Source organism: Ctenopharyngodon idella, chromosome 11, assembly GCF_019924925.1.
Source record: "Ctenopharyngodon idella isolate HZGC_01 chromosome 11, HZGC01, whole genome shotgun sequence".
NCBI classification, from domain to species: domain Eukaryota; kingdom Metazoa; phylum Chordata; class Actinopteri; order Cypriniformes; family Xenocyprididae; genus Ctenopharyngodon; species Ctenopharyngodon idella.
The window spans coordinates 22,224,364-22,231,490 of record NC_067230.1 but is presented as its reverse complement, the minus strand read 5'-3'; positions in this window follow the sequence as shown (position 1 = coordinate 22,231,490).

Below are 7,127 nucleotides of genomic sequence, written 5' to 3'. Positions count from 1 at the left end.
AGACTCTCTTACTTACGCTTTTATCCTTTACATGCATAAAAGTGAAACTGTAATTTTTTATTTGTTAAAAAAGATATTTAGACATTAAATATCATTTTTAAAAATTAAATAAATAATGGAAAGAACAAATATTTGTTTTATTTTTCTGTTAATTTATGCATACTTTTATTCAGCAAAGACGCATTAAACTTATCAAAAGTGTAAGTAAAGACTTTTGCAATGTTGCATAAATTCTATTTAAAAAATTCTATAAATGCTGTTCTTACAAACTTTATAATCATCAAGGAATCCTGGAAAAAACATATCATGGTTTTCACAAAAATATTAAGCAGCACAACTGTTTTAAAACAGAAATATTAGAATGATCTCTGAAGGATCATGTGATTGTTACTGAAAATTCAGCTTTGCCATCACAAATAATTACATTTTAATTTATATTAAAATAATTTTTTTTTAATATTTCACAGTATAACTGTTTAATTACATTGATCAAATAAATGCAACCTTGGTGAGCTTCTTAAAATTAACTTCCTAAAAATAACTTAAAAATAACCGACCCTAAAGTTTTGAAGAGTGTATGTACGTGCTTAAAAGTGCATTTCTCATAACTCAGCTGAACAATTGATTTTATCAAATTTAAATCACTTAATCAACTTAAATGCATAAGGTTACACCAACAAACAATACTAAAATTAAGAGTTAAATGAGGTAGAAATGGCTCTCAGTAAGAACTGCAGGTTCCCCTTATTTCCATTGTACTTTATTATTGTGTCACAGGTAATTGAATCATCAGTGTCACTAGTTTAATGGATCAAGGCCATTGCTAATCTCCAAATTCATGTACAATACATACCGATTCACGTCATCATGAAATAGGGAGCAGAATGACACAACAACAACAGTTTCCCCAAGCATAATGCATCAGTATATCATTAGGAGGAAACAGAGGACAACATGCAAATTAGCAACACTTGCTGAAGGTCAACCACAGGAGTGATCTAAATTCAAAGCATGGCTACACATCACTACAATATCTGTAATTATTCTCAGTGTGGCCAGTGAATACATGACATTGAGGATGGCATTATTTGTCGTTATCCTTGTCTAATTTCCTAATTGGAGTCAAGAGTTCTCTAACAGGCAAAAATCCCTTGTGATGCTGTTAAAGAAGTGAATTATTCATTCACACATCCTTTTTCCCCTCTCTTTCTTCCATTTTTTATCTATCTGTCTATCTATCTAGGGAAAGCTAGCCCGAGATAAGCTTGTAAGGGCAACTCTGACACGCAAAATCTGTTATGGAAGCTCATGAATGTTTGAGAAATTCTAGGGAAACACTGCCACCACACTCTGTGAAATGATGTTAGTGCTTGTAAGCACACAGAGCGAGACTTAAAACTATTAGGCATAGCACAGTAAGAACATTAGCTTTGTAGGGATAAGTGTTGTTTTTGGCAGAGAGTGAATATGCATTTTTATTCAGCCTGTCTGCGGTTTATGTTTTGTGCAGGTGTGTCTTATGTAGCATAATTTCACAAATTTAAAGTCAGAACGTTCTGTTTTTGCTTTAAATTGTGAAATTACACACACACACAAAATGCTCATGCTACATGTGTATAGCATCTTTGTTTGGATCATGATTAAATTCAGTCTCTAATGCCTCTAATTTCAAATGGCTACAGATATTTTTTGTTTAAGACCAGTTTAGCCTGTTATAGAGCAAATAAACAACAAATACATTTGCTTAAAGAAGAAAAAAAAAAAAATCAGCAACCAGTATCAGAATCAGCCAATTTACTTGTAAAAAAAAATTGGAATCGGCCATGAAAAATCATGATCGGTGCATCCCTAACACACACACACACACACACACACACACACACACACACACACACAGCTGCCTTGATACGACAACACACAATCATGTTTTTATATTATCATATTAACATATATTTATTTATCATATATTCATATATTCAAATCAACCAGCAAGTACTCATATACACACTTGAATGTTCTTCAAAACTAATTCACATACTGCATATATTTAAAAACTAGTTCATAAGTATGGTTAAAATATGAACACTTTTTCATTGTTTCATTCATCCATTGCAGTGGACATGAAAAAAATCTAATAAAAAATGAGTTGGCACAAATCTTGTTTTTTTTTTTACTCATACATTGGAAAAGAGCAAATATCAAGTGGATAACATATTTTGCTCAGTGGAAATAATTCATTTCTGAATGGGAATAATATATAGCTGTGAATATTTTTTTCCACAACTATATATTCTGTATTATTCTATATGATTAAAAAAATTTTTAAAAAAAAATCCACATCATTATTACATACTTTAATCCAAATCATTATTATACATTATATGATGTCTTTTGTGCTAGATTGCTTGAAAAGTGCTATACAAGTAAACAAAATTGAACATTTAAAGTTCAATTTGAAATTCATAAATAAAGAGAAATACACAAATTATATAATAAAAAAGTCATTGTATAGCACTGTATAGAAATTTGCTTACCCTTGCCTTTCCAAAATAGTCGTATAGTGTTCAGTTATTGATTCAGGAACAATAACAAAAAAAGGAAGATACTGGAATTTTTGTTCAGAGGGTAAAATTCAATATTCAACATGGTGTAGTAAGGATGCAGTAAGGGTCTAAAATATTCAAAACCACTGAAAAAAAAACCCTATGTAAACTTTATCTTAACATTGTTGTTCAGTCTGTTGCCTCCATTGCCCTGCGGACAAATGCACAGGTCAGCAGATAACAGCATAACACACAGTAGTTCTCTTGGACGCACAATTGGTCAATCCCCCGTTCCTGGAAGCAGCCGCTGCCCTTTTTATTCAGAGCACTGATCAAAGCCCATCCTTAAACCTTAGCCTTAATCACTCTAATAGTTCCTGCCAAACTAATCACAGGTCAGCTCAAACGGGACACACCCACATAGTTGTTCTTAGAGGTGGTGGTGAGTGTTTTGCATGTCTACAGATAATAATAATAATAATAATAAACTATTAATATTAAAATATCATTATTACTACTAGTACTATTTTTTTTTTTTAACTATTAAATATTTTCCTGGACAATGATACAATATGAAACTACAGAATAAAGAATATATTGGATGAAAAAAATAAAGTATCGGTACATTACAAAATATTTATAAATTCTTTATAGGGGTTACGACGGGTCCTTGGTTCAAAAAATGTTATATAACCCTAGGATAGTGAGAGCTGGCATTTCAAAGAGTTTTATAAATAAGAAACAGAGATGAACTAATTCACCCCGACCATGTTTTGATTCACACTCACTTGGCTTTGAAAAGCTATCAGAACAGCCTACTGTAACTCCCTTTGAATCTGTACTGAAATTTTTAATGTCTATTATTTTCTGTCTACTTCAATTAGGTATGCTGGCCATTCCTAAGAAAATTCTGCTCCATATGTGTTTAATCAACATGTGTGCAAGATCGTGTGCATTGATGCAAATGTCCTTGGAAAAAACCATGAGTGCAAGAGTGCATATATGCATTAGGGAATATCCACGCTTCCGCTACAGTGTGCATGCTTGCACGCCTGTACGTGAGTGCATGTATGTAACTGTAATGTTTGCTGTAGGCATTGTTCTCTGCAAAAGAGGAGGCCGCCCTGATGATGCCCTCCCACTGGCCCAATGCCATACTGGATAATGGGTGCGATTCAGGGGTCACTGACTGGTAAGAGCTGGCCTTATGAACTCTGGGATATTAGTTGGCCCCTGTTGATACTCTTACTCCCTCTAGCTGCTCTGCCCGGTTACACTATCTGAAAAGAGCGAGCAGAAAGAGCTGCCACTCTGGTGTTGCGGCCCGCATTACGTAGAATAAAACAGCTTTTCCATGCCACTGACTCTTCATTTCATGTGAGCGTTATTTTAAACATTTGTCAAATGTATTCCTTAGGTGTAATTTTTTTTCCCCCCCAAGTCAGGAAAGAATCTGTGCACTTAGCGCTTAAGATTTATGTGTTCAAGATGTCATTCCTACTGTGCAATACATTTTCATGACTCAAATATGTCTACATAAATATATACAATTTAAAAAATGAAGTTATATTAATTAGTTTTAGCACAACTGTACATTTTAAATGATTTTACTACTTATGGATTTTGCCGTGTCTCCAAGAGCTATGCACTAACATATTAAAAAAAAGACAATTGTTTAAGGAATACTTCAGGCATTCAGATTTTCTAGCCTAAAAATTACACACATAGCAATGATAATATTAAGACTATCAAATATTTCAAAATTAAACATACAGTATGTTTTCACTGCATAAATAATGATGTTATAAATAAAAATGTTTTTTATAAAAAACACTTCCTTAAATGAATAATTAATATTTAAACGTAAAATAGATTAAAAAAAAAAACTGCATGACAGGAATAACCCAAAAAAAGTGTAAAAAAAATAATAATGTACATTCTATTGATAAGATGAAACAATAAATGCTTTTTATGTCAAAGATGATGATTAATAATAATAATAGTAACAATTATAATAATACTGGCATTAGCAATGTCTCATGCAAAAATAAATTATACAAAAATATTAAACATGAAAATATTATATTTTTATATGCTAATGCCTGAGATATTGTAAATGCTAGTAGTTTTATTATTTTTTATATTTATATAATCATAATGGTAATACTTTGCATTTGCATTAATAATGCATTAACTAACATGAACTAACAATGAATAGATACATTTCACAGCATTTATTAACCTTTTTAATGTTACTTAATCAAAATGTTCATATTCACGTTCATTAACTAATGTTAACAGATACAACTTTTGATCTTAAAAATGTATAAGATTAATAAATGCTGTAGAAGTATTGTTCATTGTTAGTTTGTTAACTAATGTAGTTAACTGATGTTAAATGAAATCTTCTTGTAGTGTTTACAATAATAATAATAATTATATATTACTTGCATTAACAATGTCTCAAGCATTAGCAAATAAAAAAAAAATCAATTAAAAAAATTAAACAAAAAAATTTTTTATAATGCATGACAATGCAAATGTCAGTAGTTATTACTTTATATTACATTTTATAATAATAATAATAATAATAATAATAATCTCTACCTAACCACCATCATATTCATTCTCACATTGTTGTAAATGAGAACAATGCTCAAGACATTCCCAAAGTTTAAATTGTCAGTAGGTTAGTTTTCTTCAGTCTTGCTTTGCTTTGCTTCAGCGCACTACACAGCGTGTATAAAAGGGTTTGAGGACACTCTGAGTAAAATCAGTAAATGGATCTGCACAACCGTCAGCAGCGAAATAGGCATGAAGCCTGAAGAGGCACTCACAACAGATGGAATTTCCACCCTTTTGTACGCCATACAAATAGTACGATGGACGTTACACGAAAACAGACACACAGAGTCTGTTCTCTGCTACTTCTCTCTTGCTCTCAAACATACGCACACACACATTCAGAGGAGGCATGGTGGCCGTCATCTGACCTAGACGTATTGGGTCATGCTGCTTTGTGGATTCCTACAGGGCACACTGTGTCAAAATGCCACACTCCTGACGGAGGGCTGAAAACGGGTTGGAGGTCAAGGCGACCGGATGAAAACAGGAGGCGCAGGCAATCAGCGTGAGGAACACTCAAAAGCAAAGGTGGTCTGTTCTGTTTGCCCCAAGAACGAAAAGCGAGAGGCAGAGGCCCTCTCATTATTTTAGAATCTGTGGCAGCAGACAGCAGACACTGCGGGCGACAAACCCGGCATTCACAACAACCTACTGAGGCATGAGGCGGGAGGCCAACATGGGTGAAAACATTGTGCACTATTGAGAGACAAGTGGCAATGGTGTTTTGAGTGTTTTCTTCTGCTTCAGTAGTTCTAAAAAGGATTACGGCAAATGTTTAGGCATTCTCACACAACACTAAACCACTCACACGAAACTACAACAAGTCCCAATGATTAAAGAATTCTGAAGTGATAGAATATCTAGTGCAAAAAATGCAATACAAATAATAATTTCACAAAATGTCAATGTTTTATTCGCTCACCTTCGCCCTAAAGTTACATCTTGATTGTAAATAATTGATTAGTGACGGAAAAATTTATGTGCATCACGGCAGATGACAACTCCGGCCAAGTCCTGGTGCTTTAAACATTTGGAACACAGCTGCAAGGCGGTGCAAAGCAGCCGGCTCTGTTTTCATCCGAACGGCAAGTTCTTTAGGACTAAAGGGGAAAATGTCAGGCATGCATTTTGTTGACTGGAGAAGTGACATTGGTGAAAAACCACACGGCGTTCATTTGAGAAGAGGCTGACTCTGCATGCATTCTCTGGTGGATAGGTCACCCTCAGGGATGTTCAAACATGGCACATCGACCCAAAATGCTCTCCAAAAAAACACTTGAAAATAAATACTATGAGACATTCTGCTATAACCCCAATGGCTGATAATCACCACAGACAAAATACACTTATTTTTGTTCAACTCGTCGTGATTATGTGCTCTGCATACCATAACATACTTACCTCAGATAAATTTATGTTCATTTCATACTTTATATACACTGATACTGTAGCATATATTCTGTTTAGATTCTAAACAACATATGATATCGTGAAAATCTTGAAATATTTAGCATAGCTTTTGTAAATATCGTATGGCATCAACGAGTCACATATTTTTCTGTTTTCATTGCAACAAAATGGTTTTGGGCATTTTCTTAAATCAAACATGCTACGTTGGATTAATGTCTAGACTTTCCCTGGTCACTTCAGGGCATGAACTGTCCTAGTCAGTCTCTGACCCTTGGCTCTGTTTGACTGCTTACACAAGGGCTATTCATTAATTATGTATTTTCAATAATATCACGACATCTGCTTTATAATGCGTATTAAACCGCAGAATTCCCTAAAGAGAATGGTTCAAAAGCAACTGTTTCTCTGGGTTTCAGCAGCAGTACACTACCATTCACAAGTTTGAGGTCAGTACGATTTTTAAATGTTTTTAAAAGATGGAGAAAAAGAATGGTACAGTAAAAACAGTAATACTATGATATATTATTATAACTATAAATGACTTTATTT